Here is a 27,053-nt window from a genome sequence, read left to right as displayed (position 1 = left end):
GGAGCCAAAGAGGATTCCGAACCACTCCCTGATCTCCTACGGACTCGAGAGAAGGACGGTTCCGTGGACGGGGTCCGACTCTCAGAGGCCCTCACCCCGGAACAGCGCCAAGGCTGCCGAGACCTCCTACTGCAGTTCGCAACCCTGTTCTCCCTCACCCCAGGGGTCACTCCCTGGTGCTTGCACGACGTGGACACTGGAGACAGTCCCCCTATCTGACATCGGGCCTACCGCGTACCAGATCGGGTACGGGCCTGCATCCAAGAGGAGGTGTCCAAAATGCTCACGCTCGGGGTCATCGAGCCCTCAGACAGCCCCTGGGCCAGCCCGGTGGTACTGGTCCCCAAAGCGGCCGCCCCCGGCACCACTCCTGAACTCCGGTTCTGCGTCGACTACCGGGGCTTGAACGCTGTCACCAGAACCGACGCACATCCCATCCCCCGAGCAGATGAACTAATCGACCGCATGGGAGCTGCCCGCTACCTCAGCATCTTCGACCTGACAGCGGGCTACTGGCAGATCGGTCTCACACCCCGGGCCCAAGAACGATCTGCCTTCTCCACCCCTGATGGCCACTACCACTTCAAGGTCATGCCATTCGGCATGAAGAATGCCCCAGCAACTTTTCAGCGGCTAGTGAACCAGGTCTTGGCGGGACTCGAGGAATTCAGCGCCGCCTACCTGGACGATATCGCTGTAAACAGCCGCCACTGGTCCGACCACCTCAACCACCTCCGAGAAGTTCTGCAGGCCCTCCAACGAGCCGGCCTCACGATCAAGGCCAGCAAATGCCAAATTGGCCAGGGGTCCGTGACCTATCTCGGACACCAGGTGGGAAGCGGTCTGGTGGCCCCTCTGTAACTCAAGATCGCTGCCATCCAGTCCTGGCAGCCCCCCATCACACAGACCGAGGTCCGCGCCTTCTTGGGCCTCACCGGCTACTACCGGCGGTTCGTGAGGGACTATGGCAGCATTGTGGGGCCCCTCACAGAACTCACATCCAAAAACCACCCAAAGAAGGTCAACTGGACTCCAGACTGTCAAGCGGCCTTCGAGAAGCTGAAGGCCGCCATGTGCTCCGCCCCTGTGCTCCAGGCCCCCGACTACAGTCGGGAATTCATCGTCCAAACGGATGCCTCCGACCATGGCATTGGGGCAGTCCTTTCCCAGTTGAATCCCGAAGGACTTGACCAACCAGTGGCTTTCATCAGCCGACGTCTCCTGGCCCGAGAGCAACGCTGGAGCACCATCGAGAGGGAGGCATTCGCAGTGGTGTGGGCCCTCAAAAAGCTCCGGCCTTATCTCTTCGGTACCCACTTCCGGGTGCAGACAGATCATCGGCCCCTGCAGTGGCTGATGCAGATGCGGGGGGAAAACCCAAAACTATTGCGTTGGTCCATCTCCCTGCAGGGGATGGACTTCACTGTGGAACATCGACCTGGGCAAGACCACGCCAACGCCGATGGCCTGTCACGCTTTTTCCGCCTCGACGAGGAGAGTCCCCAAGAGGATGGGTGACTCTCCCCGTCTTCAGCTGGGGGGGACGCATGTTGGACAGGCCACGTGAAGGGCTTGCTCCCTCCCCGCATGACAAGGCCCGAGCCCGGCCCTCCAGGTGTTACCCACAGAAACCACCCGCTCCCCGTCTCATACGGGACCTCGGCCCCCGGACATCCCTGCGTCATGGGCCCGAATCACTACCGGCCCCCTCGCCCAGCCTGGGCGCCATCTTGGACATTGCACCACGAGGCCGCGTGGCCTCCGATCGACCCTAACCCTGGGCCTGGCCAGGCCCCGACATCCCGGCACCACCATCCACCCAGGAGGTGAACGGACCACTTGGCAGGTCAATGGGAGAAAGAAGTGTCGATGGCTCTCCCCCGCCAGGTGCCGATCGCCCCCAGCTCCCCCAGGCGCTGGCTCCACCCCCCTGCTGGGTGTCTGGACTCCCTCATCCTGGACCTCCCGACCTCCAAGCGCGAGGGTCCGGACATCAAAGGGCACCAGACCTATAACTGGGGCAGCTCCAGAGCAGGAAGGCAGTTGTATCCTGGAGTCGAGAGACGCAGTGAAGAACTCATCCTTGATGGACTACTGGCGCTGCCGTAGCCCTGCCTTGCGAACTACTGTCTTGCCTGCTGGCGCTGCCGCAACCTTCTGAAACCTTCATCGTCGTCGGGACCTGCTGGCGTGGCCGCGGACCGTTTGTAACTACCACCTTCTCGGGACCTGCTGGCTCCGCCGCGGCCCGATCATCTAGAACGCCGAGCTCGAGGATTGTGAGCTATCCATCTTATCATCGCATCTACCAGATTGGTAACGAGACTGTCTCGCTACCCCTTCTCCCCAAACCAAGAGACTAGAATCGAGGGGACCCCTGAGTCCAGACCTCCTTGTACCATTCCACCGTACTTAAAGATTGCTTATAAAGAACGTTAAACCTTATTTCCGTGTGGTGTACATCTGTGGGGGGGGAGTTACTCGTCTGTACGATCGCTGGAGACGGCTCTCCCCGGAGACCTCTCCCCTTGTCCTCGGCCGACCCTCCCGGTCCGTCTAACAGTGACCCTCTTCCCGATGGGGAGCCAGTGGAGGCTTCGTAGGTGTTGGGTCATGTGCTTGTGGCGCGGTGTCCCTAGGACGAGCCTGGCTGCAGCATTCTGGATGGTTTGGAGTTTGTGTGGAAGAATTTTGTTGATTCTGGCGTAGAGGGCATTGCCGTAGTCTAGTCTGCTGGTTATGTTTGCCTGGGTGACCGTCTTTCTGCAGTCGGGGGGATCCATTTGAAGGTCTTACGGAGGATGCAGAGGTAGTTGAAGCTGGTGGATGCGACGGCGTTGATCTGGCGGTTCATGGAGAGGGAGGAGCTGAGGATTATGCAGAGGTTCCGGGCGTGGTCTGTCGAGATGGGTGGGCTCCAGAGGGCAGAGAGCCACCAGGTGCTGGCCCAGGCGGAGTTGCAGGGTCCGAGGATGAGGACCTTGGTCTGTTCCAGTAAAATAATTCTTAAACAGTCTGAATGCCGCACATAATGAACCAATAGTGTCAACAATAATTGGATGAAGTGTAGGCTGCTCTAAAAAGCAATTGACACTTTAAACAAGAAATGGCCGAAGGGGGCAACTTCTAGTCTTGCACTAAAATGGTAACACTCCCTAAGGAGGAGTAATGCAACTAATATGCTCTCATATCCTGAGGTGCCACAAAGGGCATAATCAACAATCCACTCTGTCTATATTCCTTTTTCTGGTATGGCATGCTCTCTGCTTAAGGCTAAAACTGTCTCTTTCCTGACTTAAAAGGTGAGACGAGCGTAGGGCAGGTATTTCACTGAGCGGTAGTCACCGGCACGTTTTGGGCATCTGTGACTGCCTTGCCTAGAATCTGGGAGGAGATATTAACTCAGAGTCCTATAGAGTGTGTTGTGCGTTGCCACTATATTTCAGCTTGCAATGTACACCTGATACTATAGGTTGGGACATTGGTAGTACAGTTCCTTTGTCATCGTGTGATACCTCTCCTACATTTCCCATGGTGTTGGATTCCTCAAGCGCTTGGCAAAGTGCCCCGTCGGTCCTCAATTTGTGCATTTGGTATTTTAATCCCTGGCCAAATAGCTGTGGTTTCGATAATCCTAGCAAGCCTCCAGTGTTCTGGGTTTATTGCAGATTTTGTTTTAGATTAACTAATGTTGCCGCTTTTTTTGTATGCCTCACATGCTCATGTTCTTTATGTTGTGTTTGATCACCCTACTTGAAACTACATGTAATGGTTTTTGCAGCCCTTGATATGAGGCTCTCGCTGAGCCACATTAACATTGTTTGTCTTCATCCTAAATTGTTCTCGAAACACCGTATTAGCAAATGTGCCAAAATGGCAAGCATATGAGGGAGTCTTCAGTGCCGCAGGCTGATTAACCACTGTCGCATTGGGTGCCTCAGACCACAAAGTGGGAATATTCCTCTGCTGCCTGTTGCAATATTTCCTTCAGACACACGAGTGTCTAGTACAACAAGCGATCATACAAATTCAAATTCATAATCATAATCATCCACCCACTTCACACCCCTGAAAATGTTAAATGTTAGAAAACGAATACTTCTAAGCAATTTATTAACATAGCTTTTGTCTGTTGCGGTTTGAAGCCCCCTTCCCCTCTCCATGTGTGTGAGGTACAAGCTAAACCCCATCTTTCATTGTACATATGGAGGGTTTGAAGGGCGTCATTTTAGTTTGTCAGGTGGCCCACCAGCCTATAAGATCAGAGGGTAGGCGGGCCCTGACCTTCTCTCCCCTGGGGAGTGTACCCACTGTGTTTAGAGGCCCCGGGTACTCTGGCTGGGTTCTCTGCACCTTCATTTCATCCATTGGTGCGGCAGATGCACTCATGAACCATGAGCAGGTTGTGAAAAACACCTGGGCAAGGTTTTGTTACTATGTGTGCGGGCAGAAAGATCTAGAACATGAATCATGCAATTGCATTTATTATATAGAGAAACAAACAATTTGACAGAACCTGATGTCATTACATTTTTTATTTATAATTTTTTTGTATATAAAAGATATTGTGCATTTTGAATATATGTTTTTAGTATTTTGTTTGAATTTTGTTAAAAGAGTTATTCCGTTGTCCAAATTATCAGTGAATACTTGAAAGATTACAAAAGTGGTACATTCGTACAAAAGGATAACTTTTGTAACCCCCTATTATTTTGAACATATACATCACATGAATTGATAAAACATAGCCACTAATTGTTTATGGTGTGCAATACGAATAACTGAACGATGTGGAGAAGCTGGTGGTAAAGGGAATATTGAGTGGGTACCATGTTTTTTACTCCCACTCAGCATTCATGTTTTGTTTTACTGAAACAAACTCCCAAAGTGTGCATTTCATTAACAACAAATCAATGACACTAACATGCGTTTGTCAAGCCTCTCGCAGTGGATCCAGGCAAAAGAAATCCTGTGACAACCACCACGCACTAAATAGGGTGACCACTACTAGGCCTTGGCAATACTCTGGTGGCGAGGCTTCACTGGCAGAAACATGCGGTTACCTCAGGTCAAACTAAGGTGGGGGGGGGGTTAACAAAAGTTTGGCGTTATCAGACAACTGACCATTTTGCGGCGATTCACCGGTTTCACTAGACCCTAAACGCATCCCTAAATTAAAAAAATTGGGCAAGAAAGAGAGTTATTTCTACACTTTGTTCCGAATGAAAGGATGTATGACGTTACAACGCAGACTATTACAACGCCTGCCTTTACAACGCGGTTTTTACATCGCATACCTTTACAACGCATAGCGCTTAGAGGTGCTGGATAGTGAAAAGTTTAATTTTCTATTCCAACTCCAGTCCCCGTGGACACTAGGGAACGTGTTGGATAGAAACTTAAACTTATTCCCTATCCTAGAGTGCCCCCCAGCGCAATGTGCGTTGTAATGGTTTGCGTTGTAATGACCGCGTTGCAATGGTAGTGCGTTGTAAAAGTTTCGTTGTAAAGGTTGTTCACCAAATGAAACCATGCTAGTGAGAGCAGGGAAATGAGCACAATCATTTTACTTCCAAATTGAGTGCTGGCTCCCCTGGAATGTTATTAAACACCAGTTAGTAATAACAACAGCATGTGCCTGGGAGAGAGTTCGACAAATTTGAGTGAAATACTTGTATCAATATCTTAATTCCTACAAGTGCATATGGCGGTTAACAAGTCTGCACAGCCAGAATACAATGTTTGCTCGACCGAACTACACAGAACTGCGTAGATTAAATTCCTTTCTCACTGCCATGTGATGAGCTGATGGCATCACGGAGGCATGTAATACCCTTCTGTTATTCTCCTTGCTTTGACCTGTGCAGCGCTAAATGTCCAATCAATTATGGAGAGTGGGAGTACCGGGGTGGGAACGGCATAATATCCACTGAATTCCACACAAAGTCAGATCAATAAAAAGAAGGCAAAGTAGCAAAACTGGTTTTGTGTAGAATTTGAGCAGCAAATTAAAACTAGTGAGAACAATTACAAATTGTGTGCTTTTCATGTGCGTAATGCGCAAGATTTCTACACGTTAGGTGATTTATACTTGTGCAATTACCTGCAAGTAGAGATTTGTACTGCAGGGTGTGCCTCAAGTACAAATCTTTTACAAGACTCCGCTCGCTCCCTTCAGTACCACAGCATAATACTCAATTATGGTTTGCAAACAATGCATTTTTGGTCAAGTGTGGGCAATGACATCATCCCTGTGGAATGCAAGTGTAAATACACAGCTGTGCTATTTTTTTTTCTTCTGTGGCCTGTCAAAAGTAATGATGAAACTTTTTGAGCAGCATTGCATTGAAATAGTTTTAAATACTGTTGTCCTAAAAAATTCTAATTGAGTAATAGGGGAATTAATTGATTTTAATGTATGACTGAGTCAATTCTTAAGACAGTTTGTACATACCTTTACTTCCAATGTCAGGAGATCCTATATATAGATATATGAATATATGTATACAAACACACACTATAATTTCCATAACCACGCTTGAGCATATACCATGGCAAATATGATTTGCTAATAACTTTTGTGTCGTTTGGCAAATCTTTGCCAAACTGTCCAAAAAAAGTCTCATCCAGTTGAGCTTCTTCCTGGAAAATTTCGAGGTGATCCATCCGGCAGGAATGGGGGCCGAAAAAATGGGGTCAAAATGCGTTTTCCCCATCCAGTTCTCCAAAGGACAATTAGATACAGCTACAGCTAAAATGGCTGAACAGATTTACACCAAATTTGACAGAATGCTAGCTTTTGGTCCAGAAAGTGGGCTTTTTGGGATTTGGTGCATATCGATTAACCATTTTTGAGAAGTTATGTTTCAAATTTTATGTATATGTAAGGCCATGGAGGATCCGCAGACCAGACAGATCTAAAGATAAGATTTGATTGGCTGCCACCACATCAACAAAGATGTGGCGGCAGTCATTTTACGACTCGGGGGCTCAGTAGGGTATCCTACAAAAATAATTAATAAAACATATAAGGGCCAGAGTTCGGATAGCCTGCCCTTCAAAGGCAGTTGAAGGGGGTCGACCAGGGCTCAGGAGGTGTTAGTGATGTGGTTTTGGGGCAGGGGGCATGCAGGCCCCATCCAGAGCCTATAGGAGACACCAAGGACCTCATCCCCTAGTGCCAATTTAATTTTTAAGGGGAGGAGGGCTGTCACAGGTAACCCCTCCCTGAACCTCTGAAATGCTCTGGGGACCCCATCCTCTGGGGCCAAAGTTGTTTTTATAGGGAGGGTGCATATTGTCCCCCTTCGTGAGCTGTAGAACGGCTCCAATAACCCCATTCCCTGGGGCCGCAAGAGATACAGTGACCCAAGGACCTCATCCTTCAGGACATTTACTAGTTCCCTATCGAGAAGAGGTGGAGCAGGGAATGTGAATCTAATCCCTGCCCGCACTCTCCTGGGGCAGTGAACATAGCTTTGCTATCACCTGGTGGGAGCAGAGAAAAAAGCTGCTGTCGCTGGGCAGGAGCTGAAGAACATAGCTGGCTCCAGCTACGCAAAGGATTAATGCTGGCTGGGGAGCCAGCAGGGCCAACAGGGGCATTGGGGCTCTCCCCATAACCCCTAACATTATTAAAAAGGTCTGGCTAACTCAGGTGACCACTGGGTCACCCACTGTAAAAATATGTCCTGCTCCCATGGCAAACAGTATTGGTGCTGGCTGGGGAGTAAACAGGACCACAGGGGCTTGGGACTCCCCATTTCAGTCTCAAATTGAATATAAAGGTTGTGTGTGCTGGGAGGAACCAGGATACCCCAAACACATAAAACAAACCACAAATGAGACACTCATTTATTAGTATCTGCTCCAGGGAGGAGCACCCCACAATGCTCTGCAAGTGCTTTTGAATTATCATTTTTTTTATCCTGGTGATGCCCCTAAAAGTGGAAGGGGCACCATCAACCATTTTGTAATGCTGTGGAGGGCTGCAGTGAGCACAGCAGCTACCCAGCAACATTAAAAAAACATACACAGTAAGTCTCCTGGGCCATTGATTCCATGACCCCAGGATCGTTTACCATAGTTTTAAAGCACTCCAAGCTGCAGCTGTATGCTCTACAGTTGGAGTGCAGAGATTCCTTTGGGCTGGTTCTATGGAATTTTGTGACTTGAAAAATGTGAAAAAAAAGAGTCAAATACATCTTTAGGTTAGCTGATAAAATGCTTTTTTAAAAACATATTGTGGCAATAAGTATTATTAAACATTATAATGTGTGTATTTATAAAATAAACATTTAAATATGATTATTGGTGACTTTGTGACAAAGTCAATAAGTCTCCTTTGTAGATATTGATGTGCTCACCTCCGGATAAAGTCAACAGGCCTGCCTTTTATATTTATATATTCAAAAAGAAGGAGATTGGGTGTCAGTGGGGGGTGGGTGCAGGGCCCGGCCATAGGCCAGGCCCTGCACCCACCCCACACTGAGAACAGTCTGGGGGTGCGTGGTCTGCAGCCCAAGATGGTAGTCGCTTAAGCAACGAGCTCCAGGCCAGGGCTTCTAACCCGATTAATTATCTGACTCTGCCTACCTTGTCAGATGGTGGAAAGTGAGCGGCTGACATATCCTGACTGAAGGGTTGCCTCAACGGAGTTTTGTGGATGTCTGGAGCCCCCTGGAGCAGTCTTGTAGGCGGCGGAGATTTCTGGCCTTCCTGAGGCCTGTTGGGAGTCTGTAGCCGCGGGTTATCCTGTGGCCTGGCGGGGCTGCGGGTGCCTGATCCTGGCTGCAGCGTCCACGCGAGACCCCGGCTTTGGGCCCAGGCTTCTTCCCTGCTGCTGAGTCCCATGAATGGTGTTCTGCCCGGGCAAGCTTGGGGGCACCGGGTTCCTGATACCGACTGAGGAGACGGGTGTCGCACAGTGCGCTGGTGCTACTGTGACCGCTGCTGGGGGAGGCTCCCCGAAGAGACACCAGGTAGTTGTGGGGCCGCATTGTGCCATGGATCGGTAACGGCTTCCTGGCGGACCCCGGCTGTGTTCGCATGACACTACTGATCGGAGGAGTGGCTAGGAGTGTTTGATTGGTGCCCCCTCCCCCCATTTCTGAGGTGAGATCCGGAGAGCGCTATTGATAAGCGCTGTAGCTTTTGTCCTTCGCCCCTGCCCCTGTGCAGGGTGGTGCCTGGAGATCCTTCCCGAACCACTGGTGAGGCTGCAGGGGTGCGGACCGTCAGAGTTGGTTGGTGGGCCCCCCTACCTCCTAAGCTGGAAGTTATGGAGAGAGAGTTCTACATACCTAGGGGAGCCCTTTCGCGCCACGTGGCCAAGGCAGTACATTGTCTGGACCGGTGGTGCCCGGTGCGGAGTTTTGGATCAGAGGTGAGCTGGGAGTGGCGTGCACCTGTGGTTGGTGACCTGCATTAGTGTACTGACTGGGGGAACACCGGGCTGCGCAGAGGCCTGACTTAGCTGCTTGGGCTTGGTGTCATGGGAGTTGAATGGGAGCCTTATTACCGCCATTTCCTCTGTTTTTACTCCGGTGAGCTGGAGGGGCTCGCTGTTACAAGGGATATCGGCTGCCATAACCCGCCAGGGTACCCTGGGTTGCCCTTGCGATTAGTCTGAGTGGATTCCTTGTTACTGCCTTGTATCGTTGACTGGTGGTGGTCGCTTGTTTTCTGGCGAGGCTCTTCGCCGGTTGTGGCTTAGTTGTTGATATCCAATTGCTGTTGCTGGGTGCTCGCTACCTGGCACCACCACGCCGCCGGCTATGGGCAAGGGAAGGCCTAGGGTGCCAACGAGGTCCGGGAGAGCAGGATCTCTCTCTCCGACTTCGAGTCATTCTTCCACCCTGTCCCACCAGACGGAGGGGGCTGTGGAGACCAACACTTCGGGGGACAAGCTGGACATGATTTTACGAGAGATTCGAGATTCCTGTTCTGTATTGGAAGCACAGCTGGGCTTAATCTCGGTGGATCTCAACTTGCTGAAGGAGGATTATAAGAAATTGGTAGAGTGGGCTAAAATAAATGAGTAGAAGGTAAACACCATGGTACCCCAGGTACAGGCCCATGAAGAGCAGTAACAAAACACATGCGTCAACAGATCGACTCCCTCAAGGCGCGGGCTGATGATGCAGAAGGCCAGGCATGCCGGAACAACCTCTGAATCGTGGGTCTGCGGGAGGGGACGAAAGAATCTACGCCACAGCTTTCCAAACTTTTCATGTTGGTGACACATTTTTTAGAGATGCATCATTTTGGGACACAGTAAGGCAGCGTAGCGAGTGAGTGTAGCGAGCAGGTCCGAACCACCTTCGGGGTTACCCTGCGACTTAGGCTTTCATTAAATTATTTACAGCAACCAGCTGTGAGGTGATGCATTATCACAGAGCGATGCCTGATCATGGCAGGGACACCCCATCACAACAGCTTCGCACGTGTGTTGCGTTATAGCATGGGTACTCACAAACTTTCTCTCTGACCAAATTTACAGAGTGGTTTGTGGCTGAGGGCCGCACCGGTAGGGGTGGGGTCAGTGGAGGAGGGGCCGGGCTAGCACAAAAAAAACTGTGACCATGAGATTGAACACAAGCCCCTGCAACGGATGCCTTTGTCCACTGAGCCATCAGACCCGGCATACACACATCTTTCTCTCTCTCTCTCTCTGTCACCCTCTCTCTTTCTATCTCTCCCTCCCTCTCTCTGTCTCCCTCCCTCTCTCTCTCTCTATCCCTCTCTCTCCCTCTCTCTGTCTCCCTCTGCCTTCCTCTGTCTTACTCTGTCCGTCTCCCTCTCGCGCCCTCTCTCTCCCTCGCCCTCTCTCCCTCGGTCTCCCTCCCTCTGTCTTCCTCTGTCTGTCTCCCTCTGTATGTCTCCCTCCCTCTGTCTACCTCTATCTGTCTTGCTTCCTCTGTCGCCCTCTATCTGTCCCGCTCCCTCTGTCTCCCTTTCTCTCTGTCTCCCTTTCTCTCTGTCTCCCTCTCTCGGTCTCCCTCTCTCTCTGTCTCCCTCTCTCTCTCTGTCTCCCCCTCTCTCTCTCTCCCTACCTCTGCCCCTGTCTCCCTCCCTCTGTCTCCTTCTCTCTGTCTCCCTCTTTCTCTGTCTCCCTCTCTCTATCTCCCTCTCTCTCTCTGTCTCCCTTCCTCTGTCTGTCTCCCTCTCCTTCCCTCTGTCTCCTCCTGACTCCCTCCCTCTGTCTCCCTCTGCCTCCCTCCCTCCATCTCACTCTCTCTGTCTACCTCTCTCTGTCTCCCTCTCTCTCTGTCTCCCTCCCTCTGTTTCACTCCCTCTGTCTCCCTCCCTCTATTTCACTCTCTCTCCCTCTGTCTGTTGCCCTCTGTCTCCCTCTCTCTCTTTCTCCCTCTCTCTCTGTCTCCCTCCCTCTCTGTCTCCCTCCCTCTGTCTCTCTCTCTCTCTCTCCCTCTGTCTCCCTCTGTCTGTCACCCTCTGTCTCCCTCTCTCTCTTTCTCCCTCTCGTTTTCTGTCTCCCTCTCTCTCTGTCTGTGTCCCTCCCTGTGTCTGTCGCCCTCTCCTTCCCTCTGTCTCCCCCTGAGTCCCTCCCTTTGCCTTCCTCCCTCTGTCTCCCTCTCTCTGTCTCTCTCTGTCTCCCTCTCTCTCTGTCTCTCTCCCTCTTCCTCTCACTGTCATCCTTGGTCTCCCTCTCTCCCTCCATCTCACCCTCTGTCTCTCTGCCTCTATGTCTAAGTCTCTGTCTCTATCTGTTTGTCCCTGTCTATGCCTCCATCTGTCTGTCTGTCCCTCTCTGCCCCTGTCTTCGTCCCTCTGTCACCCTCTCCGTCTCTGCCTCTATCTGTCTGCCACTGTCCCTGTCTCTGCCTCTATCTGTCTCTGTCTGTCTCTGTCTGTCCCTGTCTCTGTCTTTATCTCTGTCTGTCTGTCTCCCGCCCTCTCTCTGTCTCTCTCTCTGTCTCCCTCCCTCTCTCTCTCTGTCTCCCTCCCGCTCCCTTCCTCTCTCTCGGTCTCTCTCTGTCTCCGTCTGTCTTCCTCGCTCTGTCTGTCTCCATCTGTCTCCCTCTTGTCAAACTTGCTCCCTATGTCTCCCTCCATCTGTCTCCCTCCCTCTGTATCCCTCCCTCTGTCGCCATCGCTCTGTGTTTCTCCCTCCCTCTGTCTGTCGCACTCAGTCTGTAGCCCTCGGTCTCCCTCCCTCTGTCTCCGTCCCACTGTTTCCTTCCCGCTGTCTCCGTCCCTCTGTCTCCCTTCCTCTGTCTTCCACGGTTTCCCTCTCTCTGTCTCCCTCTCTCTCTGTCTTCCTCTGTCTGTCTCCCTCCCCCTCTCTTCCTCTGTCCCCTTCCTCCCCCTGTCTGTCTCCCTCTCTCTGTCTCCGTCTGTCTGCCTCCCTCCCTTTGTCCTCCTCCCTCTGTCTGTCTCTCTCTGTCTGTCGCCCTCTGCCTCTCTCTCTGTCTCCCTCCCGCTGTCACCATCCCTCTGTTTCTCTCCCTCGGTTCCATTTCTCTCCCTCTGTTTCCCTCCCTCTGTCTCCCTCTCTCCATTTGTAACCCTCTGTCACCTCAACTCAGCTTCCCCAGCACACACACACAGCAGCACCCGAGCATTTCACAGGTCTTTAAAAGACTATTTACTTGTTACTGAGGCTTTATTATGAATCACCTGGCCCCCATAGATCAGAGTGTCTGTAGGAATACCTCTTAATTAGCGGCAGTTATGTGCTAAGTGCCCGTGACACACCCACCATTTGCAGGCGACACAGTACTGTGTCGGGACACACAGTTTGGAAAGCGCCTACGGAATACATTGAGAACTGGTTAAAGACTACTGTGGCCCCCACCGGACTGTCCGTACACTTCACAGTCGAAGGGGCGCATCGGGTCCCCACACATCGTCCAATTCCAGGTGCTAACCCGCGTCCCATCCTGGCCAGGATTTTAAATTATAGGGATCGAGATCATCTACTGCAGGCGGCAAGAGATAATGGTCCTCTACAGATTGATAATGCCAAGATTTTAATATTCCCTGATTACACTCTGTCAGTCCAGCGCAGAAGATTTTCCTTTATGGAGGTGAAGGCACGTGCTTGAGCAGTGCACCTGTTGTTTGCCTTATTGTTCCCCCAAAACTAAAAATCCTCTATGACCAGCGCTCCCTCTTTTTTGATACCCCTGACAGCGCGTGGGAATGGCTGGACAAGACGTTCCCCGATGTCCAACCTATGAGACATATGGACTCCTCTCTGCCCAAATCGCAAAGCCCCCCTCAGAGGCGTAAGAGGGGCCTTCTCACTCAAAGGTTGATCTCCAGTTCCTTGGTTCGTCAGCAAGTACTGGAGGGCAGGCGAAGAGCTCTACACACTGCCTCCACTTTTCGCACCACTCGCCCAGATATCAGCTATAGCCCATCTGAGGGATTGAACACAGAAACTGATTCTGTTGGTAGCGTTGCACTGTTTCCTTCTGTGACCTCACGATTTAGCAATGATCCTCTTGCCTCGGCGGACTCTTAGTTCTTTGTCTTATGACTTGTAGGATATACCTAGCCTATTGTTGTTTTCCTGTCCTGATTGAAGTTCTATTGTTCACCATATGCGTCTTTGCCCGCCTGGCAGACATCATAGAACTTGTATGCTGCTACGACAGGTGGGAATGAATGAGTAAGTACCCTGGCCCAGCCCACGTTCTGGGCGCTTTCATGTGTTACTTACTGATCTTACACGGCTGTTGATGGTGTTAGCGACTGTAGGAGAGTAGGGTCTGCAATCCTGTGGTAACCCCAGATTTTTGCTTTTTGCTTCACTGGTTTACGACTTTCCCTGGCTGTGGGCCTTCTAATCAGACCCAAAGCCTAGCTGTTCTCTCTCTAAATTGATATCCATGTACCTTAGGTGCATTTACCAATTGGTATTGGGTCACTCTTGTAAGTCCTTGTACTATGTACCATAGGTAGCCAGGGCATAAGTGAACCCAAGGCCTTGCAGCATGTATTATGCCACCCCTGGCTGGCCATCCAAATCTGACACAACTGGCTGATCAATCAGCTGGGGCAAGGTGGTGTAGACACCCTTTGCTGTAGATATAGTATCTCTATATCTAACCCTAAAATGGACACATATACTCCTATAAGTCACTCCTATGGCAGGCATTAACAATACTGGAGGCAGAGTGCTTGGAATTATGTGAGATAGTGCTCTGGCATGAGCTGAGCCTGTCTACAGCTTTCGGAACCAAGTACTTTAGCTGTTTCCATGATAATGCTATACCATATACTCTTAAGTGCATTATAATCCTCGCGGTTATTGCTAACTTTGGTATAGCATTATCAAAACATGTCGAGTAAGGTGTCATACGAATTGGAATACTACCCCCTCACCATTTCTGGCGACAGGGGTAGCATTCCACAGTTCTAGAGGGACACGACATGTATGTAACTGTGAACCCCGGTTAAAGTTAACCCGAGCCTCAGCATCACAAAATGGATGCTGCCACCACAGACACAAGTCTGACCTCCTGCAGCTGGGAGTCTTTCCAGCGAGGGAGGCTTGGACACAGGGTTTCCTGCCATGGGAGGTGCTAGCACCACCCCAGACAGGGTTTTGTGTATTGGGTAGGACAGGGCTGCAAGGAATGAGACATGCCTGAGGCACACAAGGTGTCTCTGTGCATACACCAGTCCAAACCAGTTCCTGGGGCTCTCCAGCCCCAGCTCTGGCGCAAGACCAGACAAAGGATAGGGGGTGTAACCACCCCCCTTCCTGGTCCCACTCATAGGAGGGACCTAGTGATAGTACAGCCCCCTTTAGCAGAATAAAGGTAGGAGCTGGTCCCATTCCACGTTAGATTAATCCTGAACTGCAATTCAGCATGAAGAAACTCTGGAATTCTACTTTCTACAAAGAAGACTGAAGAAATCTCCCTTGTGGGCAAGGAGTGTCCACCCTGCACAAGCAGGCACCATCAGTGTCCAGCAGCTTCACTTTGTCGTCTTCCCTCAAGGATCCAGACTTCAGAGCCCAACGAGACCCAGATTTCCAGACCTCTCCGACCTCTACCTACATCTGCGGCACAGCTGAGATCCGTGGGTGCGACGAGACACATGGGACCGGCCATCTTGGAAGAAGCTGCACTTCACTCCAGCACAACTTCTGAGGTATCCTTGACCAAGTGCTTTGGGGACTGAGAAGCCCCAGCCCTGAGCAGCTCCTGCACTGAAGACCAGCCCTCCAGAATCCACGAGATCTGCGTGGGGCCCTTCTGCCTGGTTGCTGCTCGACACGTTGTCTGGTCACTTGCCGGCTGGCTAGTGACCTCCTAGACGACGATCCACGACAACAACACTGCTAGTCTGGTTTCTCCAGACTGGCCCTTGCTTCCTTCCAAAAGAGAGACACCCCGGACCCTCCTGGTCTGCACCAGACGTCTTTTCCACTCACCGAGTGGGTTGCCTTTGCCAAGGCCTGTTGACTCCAAATCCGGATCCGACACCGCCGACAGTGAGAACCTGCATGGGACAGCTCGTGCCTCCATCCTGGTTGTCGAAGACACCACCTGATCCACATGGCTGCAGAGTCAAGCATCCACTCTTCACCTGATCGCAACGACAGCCTCTGGTTCCTTCCTGGTTCCACTCCAGTCACTGGCTAGTGACTTTGAACACTGTCCCCTCTGCTTTCAGGTCCTCTTCTTCCTGGATCCACCCTTGGATCCCACCGGACATCTTCCTCCTGGTCGCCTGCAGCATCATTTCTTTCAGGCTCCATAGACTTCAACGCCGGAACCCGACACGACTTCGCACCTATGCACCCGCAGCCTGTGGGTGACGTAACAAGAGCATTTCGGTGCTCAGGGTAGACTGACTCTCCTATTATCTAGTTCTACAATCGCTTTAGTCCTAACTAGTCAGGATTGTCCGTACTCACCTTCTTCTTGAACTGTACTGTCCATAGCCGTTGTTACGCATCTCGCGTGTGAGTTCACACTCTGCACACGCGCTCCATGGGCCTCCTATTACTTACCTAAAGTTAGGGTAGTGTAGTTCCAGCGATCCTACAGCCTCTGGACAGCTCCATTTCCTTAATCGACTTTCACATTCCGCTTACTTAGTATATGGTTTGTTGTGCCCCTAGGGCAACATTGTAACTTGTGCAACTTAACGTATTTTTCTTAAGGGTCTTGTCATGTGCTTAGCCCTCTGATCTCATAAAGAGTTCAGAGGTGTTTGTTAGTTAATAAATATCTTGTTTATTTTCATAACTACCTGTGTGGTGTCCTTTCATTTGGTATTCAAGGGGTTGTATGTGGTAAAACAGCTGGCTTCACATTCCAAAAGAGTTTAGCCTAAGACTGCTTTGTCCATGCTCCCATTAGGATAGCTGGTCTATAAGGTTGACTTACAACCAATCACCATAAGGGTTGTTTGGACTGATACAAGGTGATCACTAGAACTAGTGAGCATCATATATCAAGCCAACTTCTCACAGCGACCTTGCCTCAAAGGCGGTAGCACTGGTTGAATGTGAAGCATGCTAACTTTGTTTACACGGTTTGGTTGAACGATGTTTGGGCATTGGACCCAGTATTGGGATTCAGTTGAGTTTGTTGTAACTATGCCGCATGGTCTGGGGGTCGTGGGGGGGATGGTGGGGGTATGGATGGGCGGGGCTGGGACCCGGGGGGTTCCTCATTCTATTTGATGATGCCTGCTGTCAATTCCTATACCTTTGTCTCTTGGAATGTTCGAGGTATGGGTTCCATGGCTAAATGACATAGAAAAGCTGCGCTATTACATCGCTGTAAAGCACACATAATTTGCTTTCAAGAGACACATTTGATCCCCACTGAAACTACGAAAATACAAAGGAGATGGCGTGGTCAATTTTTTGAGACAGCATATTCAGCCTTTTCCATGGGGACTGCCATTTTGGTTCGGACGGGAATCCCCTTCTCTCTTAATGAGTGCAAGATAGATTATCAGGGCCGGTTTGTTCTTTTGTTTGGAACGTTGGATGGTAGACAGGTAGTGCTGGGGTCCCTCTATGCACCAAATACGGACCAAGAGGCATTCTTTATGCGGGCATCCTAGGCATTTGCTGGCTGGTCCGATATCCTGTGGCTTCTGGGTGGTGACTTAAATGCAGTATTTGACATTAGTCTGGATCGTTCCCATCCTCCTTTGTTGAAAACTGCGGCGAGGGCGCAGGCCGTAACCTTAACTCGTTGGGCATAAGGTTGGGCTTTATTAGACATCTGGAGGGCAATTCACATGAACATTAGGGAATATTCCTTTTACTCTCACCCCCATAAGTTGCACACACATCTGGATCACTTTCTCTGCTCTCCAGGTCTCTCCTCTTCTATTAAATATTGTGAGTTTCTTGGCAAGACTATATCTGACCATAATCTAATAGAATTGCGGTTGGCTTGGGGGCATTCCCCTGCTCCAATCCCAACGTGGAGGATGCAGCCTGTACAACTTGGAAGACCAGGTCTATTGGGCTGTATTGAATACAGCTATTGATGCATATTATGTGGAGAATGAAGGTACTGCTTCGTCCAGAGCTATCGAATGGGAGGCCTTCAAAGTGACTGTAAGTGGGGTTGCCATGGGGACTTTGGCAGGATCACGGAGGGAAAAGATCAGGGACATCACTGGCCTAGAGGGGGAATTACAGGCCCTGGAGGTAGCGGCTCAGAGGAGTGTAGATGGCGCAGAGCCACTTCAGTCTGCTAGGTTTAAGTATGCAGCATTGTTAGAGTGCTTATGTCTGTTAGATTTCAATGCCTACACACTGTGTACATTCTCCGAGGCGGATAGGGTGTGTATACTATTGGTGAGACTGATCCAACCTACGGTGAGTCCTACTGCCACTTTTGCTTGCTGTGAATAAGGTTAATAATGTATTGGTTACATCTCAGGGTGATAACAATGCTGCGTTTCAGGAATATTATGCTCGTTTGTATGCCGCCCCGTGTTTGATGTCTCGGCTCTCACACTTTCCTTCTTGTCTGAGGTCCAACTTCCCACAGTGCTGATTCGATTGCCAAGGATTTGGCTGGTCCGATTACTGTCTCAGAGATTCGAACGGCGCTAAAGGCTTTGGCCCGCACAAGACGCCAGGCTCCGATGGCCTCCTTGTGGAGTTTTATTCCACATTGCCGATATGTGGATTCCGAGATTGTTGCAACTCTATACTACTTCCCTGGAGAGCGGGGTCTTGCCGGCTACTACCAGGGAGGCGATAGTCACGTCCTATTTGAAACCGGAAAAGGTCCCAACTGATCTTCTATCTTATAGGCCACTTTCTATTCTGAAAACAGAATATAACATACTCAGTAAGGCCTTGGCGTCGTGACTCCTTCCACTCCTTCCCCGTTTGATCTATACTGACCAATGTGGATTCATACCCCAACGCAGTACCTCTCTGAATATCCGCTGGCTCCATGCCTTAATGCACGCAGCGTCCGACTCTTCCCCTCTTGCTGGTTGCTTGTCTTTAGATGTGCGCCAGGCTTTTGATACTCTTAGCTGGCCGTATATGTAAGCGGTGTTGTCTAAATTTAGCATGCCCCAGTCCTATTGTGCATTGATTAAATTGTTGTATACTTGTCCTACAGTGTGCGCTAAGATGGGTAGGACCATCTCTCCCTCTTACTTAATTTCCCCGGGTATACACCAGGGCTGCCCCTTATCCCCCATGCTCTTTGTGTTGGCCCTTGAGCCTCTTGCATAGTACCTGCGTCAGATTATGATGCCTTATAGCATCCGGTTGCAAGGGGTGATACATTCAGTATCATTATACGCGGATGACACGCTGGTATATTTTCGAGATTTGGATGTTGATAAATGCATGATAGCTGCTGCCTTTTCTAGATTTGGGGACATTTCTGGCTTTGGTCTTAATCCCTCTAAATCGGTTGCCTTCGCCTTCTATAATACTTATGCTCTCCCACCCTACAATTTGGTCAGATGCACTTCCGAGTTGAGCATGTCACTTTTAAGTACTTGGGGATTAATGTCTATAGATCAACCGCGGATACCATGGAGTGTAATGTAGTTCGCACCATTAATACGCTGTGCTACCAGATCGCCTTTTGGAATTTATTGCCATTGACGGTGGCAGGCCGCTTGGCTGCGTCGAAAATGGTTATGCTACCCCGTCTCATTTATTACTTTGTGAATTTACCGGTGATCCTGCCGGCTTGGATTTTTAATTTGCTGGACAGGCTGCTATCATCTTTGATATGGGGGACGGGCAGGCATCGGTTGGCACTGTCTAAGCTGCAGCTACCTAGTGCAGTAGGGGGCATGGGGGCACCTGATTGCAAGACATATTGTATAGTGGGACAATTACAGTGGATGGCATATTTGTTGGCGGGTATTTATTTCAAATTGGGTACTCCCTGGAATTTTTAAATCGCGGGCTTCTTGAGTCGCAGCTCTGTCCGGGTGTACAGAATTGCGTGATCCTCCTTACTTGTTGCATGGTGTTTTACATTATTGGGCACAGGCGAAAAGGCTGGGTAGGTTGCCATTTCCGTACGCCCCGAATATCTCCCTATGTGGACTGCCTACTTGGCGTGGGGTACTATCGATGATCCAAATACAGGGATGGACTTGAGAGGAGGTAGGGACAGTCGGGGATTTATTTCTCGAGGGCCTATTGATGCCGAATGAAGAGTTTGCACGTGCTAACTCGGTGCCTGAAACCTTGTTTCTCACTCATGCTGCTTAGTGCGTTTCATTCAAACTTATTGGTGCACAGATCAAACAGAACCCCCAACTTTTCAATTGCTGAAATTACTACACATTATGGGACATGGCCGACACTTGGTGCGCTGGCTCTATCGATGCTTGAGAGAACATTTGCATGCTCCACTGATAGGTCTTAGCCAGAAGTCGTACTTTATCTTGGGGCGGGAATTGGAAGATAGGGAATGGTCTCAAATGCTAGAAATCCCCATTGAATACAATTGAGGCCTGCCTTCTGGGACTATTCCCCCTTTCTAAGAAGGCAAAATTGCTACGCAGATTTACAGGGTTAGCTTTGATGTTGGCTAAACGTATGATAACACAGCACTGGAAGTCTACTCTAGCGCCGCCCACACTCTACCCGGGGGCTTCCCTTTCACTCCCTTATCCCTGGCTCTGTTCCTTTTATCCCTCCCCCTTTTGCCTCTCCTTCCTCGTTTTTCCCCCCTTGTTCCCCTTCCCCCCCCTCCCTGGGTGCACACACTTTCCTGGGGTTCTCAGATCAGACCTGACACGCACCGGACGCAGGAACATCAGGGTGGTGTATAGTATATGTAGAAGCACTTATGTTTCTTGTTTTGTTGGGGTATTGTTTGGGGTGGGTTATTTTGGGGTGGGGATGTAATGGGTACACTAAACAAAATAGAATCTACTCTAAAGGTGGTAGTGATCCCTACAGTGGTGGGGAGCACACAGTGTTGTTTTGAATACCCCTCACACACCAACAGGCCCCTTGGTGTCATGCTTCATCATCGGGGCCTTCGCACCCCTCTACGGGATGCGGCGTGCTGCGACTCACGAATACGCAGGAGCACTGAGAGTGAACTATGTGTTTATGTGTGTGAGAGGGAGAGTGAGTGGTGATGTGAAAAGTGAAGGTTAAAAAATACCTGGCTCGTAGGAAAAATTTCTATTACGTCCTCGGCTGGTATTATTAAAAGGGGTGCAAGATGAGGTTGTAAGTTATACGTTTTAGGGTATATCAACCTCGGAAGTGCGTCGACATGTTTCGGAGTATAGGAACTCCTCCCCAGGACGAGGATATGCACAACTATCCTCACCTTACTCACATGGGGTGTAAATGTAAAAGTGTATTCTACAAAAAAAAAGGTGAAATGTACCTATGGGTGTTTATATTTATATAAACACCCATAGGTACATGGTTACATGTACATAGGTACATGCGAAGGCCCCGATGATGAAGCATGACACCAAGGGACCTGTTGGTGTGTGAGGGGTATTCAAAACAACACTGTGTGCTCCCCGCCACTGTAGGGATCACTACCACCTTTAGAGTGGATTCTATTTTGTTTAGTTGAATTGTTAGGGGAGATCGAATCCACTTCCTCCTCTCCCTCCCTCCTCCTGTTGAATCCGATGTAATGGGTACTGCACCGGATACCACTTACTAGAGTCGTTATTTGCTTTATGAATATACAGTTTGTACACTTATGCTGCAAATATTGCTGTACTTTCTGTAAAGTGTTTTCGCTCCATGTATGCTTTGTTTCAGCATGCGGACAGGATCCATGCCGGCGTGCTCTTTTGCAATGTGCTCAAAATGCTTATGATTTATTGTGTACACCTGTATATTATTTGCCGTGCACAATAAAAATATATATTTTTTAAAAGAAATTCGCTGGAAAAAAAACAGGTTAAAAGGACATTATAGTTAGATGAACATTTCAGTTAAACATACTGTTTTAAACTAACAAAGTTATAGTTATTTCAAGTAACTATAACTCATGCCCAAAGAAACTATACCTTACTCCCTCATCAATCACACTTTATTTAGACCCCTACATAGAAGCTTTTTAAGCAAGAACTTTTCTCTCTCCCCTCATTAATTTTGCACAATACGGAGTTGGATGTATTAGCAACCATGGAAAACATAGCTATTCTGACATGTCCTGCAAGCGCCTGAACTGCGTTTGAAATGGCAGGTGTACAGTATGGGAAGATGTCTGGTTATAAGCTCAACCTTGAAAAATGTCCCTGCTACAACACTTGACCCTGATTGGGCTAAGTCGGGACTTACCTAGGCATATAGTTGTCCATGGAGATGGAGGATATAATTGAGGTAAACTTCAACACGCTATTGGGAAAGTGTGTTTCGGAAGCTTAATGGAAGCTTTCTTTAATTCACAACCTTTTATGTTCAATCTAATTACAGGCCTTTTAACCTGGCCTTTTCTGCAGGGTCACCCATTTAACACGCCATTGGTAATGTGTGTTCCAGAAGCTTAATAGAAGCTTTGTTTGATTCACAACCTTTCTATGTTAAATCCATTTACAGACTGTTGGACATAGCCCTTTCCCCAGGGTCACCCTAAAACTTTGATTTTTAAATGATTTTGTTGGGACATCCTGCTATCATTCCACCTGAAGTCATGGGTTTTATTTCTTTGCCATTGCAATAGCCCATCTTGACGGAGCCTGACACTAGCTTCTGAAGGAGGTGCCTCATTCTATAGCTTGGTGACAAGAATTTGTTGTCGTATGTGGTCCACAAATGTCTGTTATAAAAAATGATTCTCGAAGGGTTAGGCTACTAAGAATTTGGGTTCTGAAAGAATAATGGCTGTGGATGTTCATGCTTGGTTACAATCCAGTAATGGAATTAAATGCATGGATGTGATCCTATTGCTATTGATGTGGGCTAATATTAGATCATGAACTGGCTTTAATTCATTCATGACGCACACTGCACTTTATTATGATGTTTTTTTTTCTGTAATTTAGCCTTGTAGGGCTATGGGAGTTATTATGATATTTTCCCTAATTAAAAAAAATAAAAGATTGCATTATTTTAGGATCTACTTCAAGAAAAACAACATTAACAAAAAAAATCTAACAAAACATTGGATAAGATTTGAAGCGAAAAATATGCATAATTTGAAATTATTACACATAATGTGAATAATGAGTTATAATGTGATTCGGCTGTATCAAAAACAAAACAAAGAAAGGTTATGTAAAAATCTGTTTAACAACTAAATAGAAATAATGTGGTTCACAAAAAGAAATATGCATTCAGAACAAATATCACCATTTAAAGCAGCAAGAACAAATACAATCTGAGCAATTGCAAATTACATTAATTTCCCAATATCACGACATCCTGAAAATTCAGATTCATCAAACTAAAGATACAAAAGCATAAGCAAACATTTACTGGAAGATGCATTCAGCCAGTGAATAAAACAATGAGAAATGTAAAAAGGGTCTGTTTATTCAAACAAAAGATTAAAAACAAAATAATTAGAGGAAGTTACAGCTAAACCATGAATGTGCAAAGAAATATCTAAGGAATAACCTTCCAAAAATATCCAAAAATTACATTTGCACGCATCTAATTTGTACCAAAATTAATCAAATAAAAGCAAAATTGACTATTAAAGCTTTCTAAAAAATGTTTGAAGGACAATGAAAGTACACCTAAAATAAATAATTTATTTTACTGAGGAAAAATATAGACATGAAAATAATTTACAAAAGGAGAGAGGGAGCACACTGCCTGGCATGCTAACACACAATTTGCCAAGGTGCATTGTGGCAATGCAGTCCACAATAAACTTCCTTTATTTAGATGTCTTTAGTATTCATAATTTTTGGTGCAGCAAATGCTGTGTATCTTTAGACACATGTTTCAGGATTTTTGTCTTTCTTCAGAAGGCAGCAGAACTTGGGTGTGCTGGTAATGCTACTCACAATCTCATGTTTCTGTATCACTTCTAGAGGGCAGGTACATCTCACTGAGCTTATCGCCAAATAACTCAATAAGGAGCGAATCACAACAAGGAGAAGGAAGCACACTACCTAGCATAACAGCACTCAGTTATTGGGCAGACAACTGCTTTCAAGAAAGGATTGAGCCCAATTCAAGCTCTAACAATTTTACAGGTCAATCTATGGTTTACATTACAAATCCAACGGGTCTCCAGCGGCTTGAGCAGCGTCAAACAGAGTAATAACTCTTCGGACATGTTCAGTGGTCCCTTTCTTTGGTATAAAGCCATGTTGCCATTTTGAAACAAGGGGTTCCACTACTCGAGATATTCTAGAGGCTAATACCTTGGAGAAAATTTTTGAGTCGCAGTTGATAAGAGTTATTGGTCTGTAGGAGCTCATGTCTAATGGAGATTTGTCTTTTTTTGGAAAGATAGATATTCTGGCACCAGACCAAGAGTTTGGAGGTAGAGTGCCATTGAAGATGGAAATAATTACTTCTAAGAATATATCCTTGATTTGGCTGGCAAATATTTTAAAAAATTCGACTGGAATGCCGTCAGGGCCAGAAGCTTTTCCGTCAGGAAGACTTTTGATGGCATCTAGAATTTCTTCCCATGTAGGGGTGAGGTCTAGTAATTCACTTTCTTCTGAGCTAAGCTTATTTAAATCGATCTCACTAAGATATTCAAGGATCTTTCTATCTAGATCATCGGTCATTAATACTACTTGACGCCGAAAAAGCCTTCGACCGGGTCTCGTGGCAATTCCTTTGGAGAGTAATGGATAGTATGGGATTTGGGGGTCGGCTCATGCAGGCGGCACAGGCACTCTATTACAACCCAACTGCAAGCGTCGTCATAAATGGACATTTGACACAGCCCTTTAAAATCTCGCGAGGTACCAGACAGGGCTGCCCCTGCTCCCCACTACTGTTCGCGCTCTACCTAGACCCTCTCATCAAACAAATAGAGAAGAATCATAACATTTCTCCAATAACATACTTTCAAAATAACTGTAAAATTTTGGCCTATGCTGACGATCTCGCCATCACTACTCCAGACCCTGTCAATTCTATACAGGCATTAGAAAGGGAGGCCCACAAATTTGGAATATTATCTGGGTATGCCTTAAATAAAGGCAAAACACAGATATTAGTAAATAATAAAATCACCTGGGCTGATACAAGAGTGGTATTAAAAGCCAAATACTTGGGAGTATTAGTAACACCTAAACTGGAGGAAATAGTAGCAGCTAATCTGGCTCCCCTTGCTGTACAGACTAAGAAGGCACTAAAAAAAATAGATAATCTACATCTAACGCTGGTTGGTAGGTGCAACGTTATCAAAATGACCTACTTTCCCAAATTACTCTATTTCTTTCGCTGTATTCCTCTTGAGTTTAGTAAAAAAGATCTACTTAAATTCCAACAAATCTTTACACAATTCGTATGGTCATACGCTCAACCTAGACGTGCATTAAAACATCTCACGCTACCGAAAGACGGGGGGTTGGGCTTTTCCTAACATTATCCTATACTACTGGGCGGCAGTACTTCAATACAGCTCAGTTCTGTTAAGAGAATCCACCTGTGGAGCTGATTCGTCTTTGCCCTCACCCTTCTGGTCCTTGCTAGGGGAACAACAATGGGGCTGTTTAGTTCGAGAAACAGCCTATGGATATTACAACCGCGTTAAATTCAAGACGCTAATGAATTCTTATAAAGTTTTTCGCCATATACGGAAAACATTTGGACTGGGTAGATATAATTATTACACCTCCATAATTAATAACAACAATCTACCTGCCATATTTAGCTCATCCTATCTATCTGAATGGCACAGAGCAGGGGTCACAAAATTAGGGGACCTTATAACAACTAGGGGAATTGAGACTTTCTCAACTTTGCAGATTAGATTCAAATTAAAGAGTCAAGATCTATTTAAATATATGGCTATTTATGATTATCTTGCCAGGAAAGTGGGAGGAGCTAATGGATTTGCCGAGGTTGAGCTTATGAACACTCTCCAGAATATTGCTTCTACCCGTATTGGAAGTATATATCAATTAATAAATAAGGAAACCCCTGACGATCTAGAAAGTATTGCTTCCAAATGGCATACTAAACTTGACTCCCCTCAAAGTATATTTTTTAACTCCTTGAGTTTATCACAGCAAATCCTTATCTCGGCCAAACTACAAGCACAACATTTTAAAACTATATTTTTCTTATATATGACACCTAGCAAAATTATTAAATGGGGATCTGGGAGAGGCACATTATGCCCGCGCTGCTTTGAGGTAGGGGCAGACTCTATACATATATTCGCAACATGCCCAATTATTAATTCCACCCTACTCAGAATACAGAACTTACTGAGTAAAATAACAAATCAACCAATCCTTTTGAACCCTACTACTATTCTTCTGGGTACTCAATCTGATTCTCTGAGAGTAAAAGAAGAAGGGCTAATATTTGTAGCAATGGCAGTATGGAGGATATGCATTTCTTCAGGATGGTTAGACTCAGAATCCCCCTCCTATGCACAATGGCTGGCTAGATTAGTTGCCACATATCATCTTGAAAAATCTGTATATGCTAAGAAGGGAAGAAGAAAAAGGAAGATGGGCATTGAAGTTTGGGGGGCATTCTCCAAATGGATTGACCAACAAGGGCAGGCGGAAGCTGAGATATAGAAGGGCCATTAGAAATTTACAAAACTCTGTTCCATTTTACTCTCTTATTTTTCTTCGTTCCTTTATTTTCTTGTTTCTTTTATAGACATATTCTCTCGTCGGTTTTTTTCTACCAGCTTTACACCATTTGCTATTTTTTTTTTCTTCTTTGTTTATAAGTATCTGTGCCACTGATTTGTAATGAAGATGGAATGTGGGAGGCGGGTGGGGGGGGGGGGGCACGAACTTATCTTTTTTGTGTAACTTGTTAAGATTCCGATTTTGTGAAAACTAATAAAAAAATTTTTTAAAAAAAACAAAAAAACAAATCCAAACTGAAAAAATATTTCATATCTCGTACACATTTGGAGCATATGATACTGTAAAAAGAAAATTAATATGTAGAATATGGTGAGCTCGAAGACCAATATTATTCCTACAGAAACAAGCAGCCCCATAAAAAAGGTACATAAAACAACCTAAGCAAGTACACGGTGATATCATAACATTTATATCATAAAAACAAAGCTATCATGAAAAGAAAATGAAAATTAAATATTTCATTAAATCTTTAATATTTCCCAGACATAAATGATTTTCTTGTTTAAGCACTTTTTATTACTCTCAAGTCCAAATGATCACCATTATTGAAGAATTAACTTTAGTAAAAAGTGAGAAGTGGTGCTAATTATCTTTAAATGTTACTTCTGAGGGACAGTATCATGTCACAGGTATTGAAGTAATTTGCTACACAAAACTACAGGAAAATAAACTACACAAAAGGCTCCAACATTTTGGGGAGATCCATAAACAGTTAAAAATGACATTTGTATGAAACTAAATTAATAACAACTGTACAGTCATTGCACACCATTTCTGGTAACGATCAAAAAAAATCCTTATCATTAAAAAAAATATAT

This window comes from Lissotriton vulgaris, chromosome 10 (assembly GCF_964263255.1).
Source record: "Lissotriton vulgaris chromosome 10, aLisVul1.2, whole genome shotgun sequence".
Taxonomy (NCBI): Eukaryota; Metazoa; Chordata; class Amphibia; order Caudata; family Salamandridae; genus Lissotriton; species Lissotriton vulgaris.
This window is presented reverse-complemented; position numbering follows the sequence as displayed.